The 1,268-nt window shown below is 32.5% G+C and overlaps 1 protein-coding gene across 4 annotated transcripts in view; it reads right to left on the reverse strand.

Moving 5' to 3' along the window:
* The window catches only part of LOC106878768 (irregular chiasm C-roughest protein), a 177,553-nt gene extending 176,291 nt beyond the window's left edge, over nt 1–1,262 (reverse strand). For all 4 annotated transcript variants that reach the window (XR_001410547.2, XM_014928093.2, XM_014928094.2 and 1 more), the window contains exon 1: nt 1,022–1,262. The gene's annotated coding sequence lies outside the window, so the exon portion shown is untranslated. The remainder of the gene's footprint in view (nt 1–1,021) is intronic.
* Between the last annotated feature and the right edge of the window lie 6 nt (nt 1,263–1,268).

Below are 1,268 nucleotides of genomic sequence, written 5' to 3' on the forward strand. Positions count from 1 at the left end.
GAGAGAGAGAGACACACACACACACACAAAGAGAGAGGGAGAGGTTGGCAATATTGTAAAATATAACATCTTCCCGGCTTGGATGTAAATATTTCTTTACCTTCATCAAATGAAATCAATACTTTACCTGCTTTACCAATCTAACCATTTAAATTAATTTTATTTATGTATTTATTTACATTTATTTATTTATAAACATTTTTTTCCCCTCTCTGAATCATTTCCTTACGATAACCATCTTCTTTTGGTCTGCTACATTCCTTTCTTTCTTTTACTTTTTTTTTACTACCTTCATCTCTGTAATTTCTTACACACACACACACAAGCACACATGTGTGTGTGTGTGTGTGTGTGTATATTCTTTTAAGAGGTATTTGTTTTTGCTTCTCATTATTGCATCATTATCACTCTTTACTCTCAATTCCCAAACCAACTCCACCACTACATCATATTGCACATTTGAAAGCAAAAAAAAACAACAAATATAAGCATTAAAAAGCAAATAATTGAGTGAAGATTTAAAGAAATATAGAAAAAATTTTAAAAGTTCCTTTCCTTTTTTATTAAACACACATGCATACATCTGTCTGTGTATGCTCCAATGTGTTCTTGTCTATCATGGACCACACCTTGTACTGTATGTATGTACACACACACACACACACACACTCAATATATATCTTCTTTTTAATCCTTTTTTTCCCCTTGTGGAGCTTAGGGCCTCTCATTTCTGCTGCTAAACATTTCCAAAGCAGTCACAAGGTTACAAATCTGAAGGGGAAGAGATATAAATGGAAAAGGTATAAAAGGATTGAACTGGGGCCCATTACCTGACTGATATTTATTTCATCAATTCCTAGCACAATCACAAGCAAAGCCAACCCCAATTCAGTTATGTATAAAAATATTGTTTAGACTCAGAAACATATTCTCTATTTACATTAAGACATTACATTTGCTGTTCTACCAGTTCTGCCACACAATGCTGTCTGTTGTAACAATGAAAGAATATTGTACTTACCATATATTTGGCTCCTCCGATTCTTCTCTTATTGAACAGTTTATTTCTAGGATTTCTTTCTCGGATATTTTTTTTTGGACTTGTTTTTCTTTTTTCGTTAATTTAGTTTTAAGTTAATTGAAATTTTTTCCTCATTTCTAGTGACACTTGTCTTTTATGATTTTAATTTTTGGTTGGTCTTTTTAAATTGATCTTCTGTATGACCAGTGGGGAAGTGCTATACTGAAGGTGTTGCTATGCATCACAG

This window comes from Octopus bimaculoides, chromosome 5 (assembly GCF_001194135.2).
Source record: "Octopus bimaculoides isolate UCB-OBI-ISO-001 chromosome 5, ASM119413v2, whole genome shotgun sequence".
Lineage (NCBI taxonomy): Eukaryota > Metazoa > Mollusca > Cephalopoda > Octopoda > Octopodidae > Octopus > Octopus bimaculoides.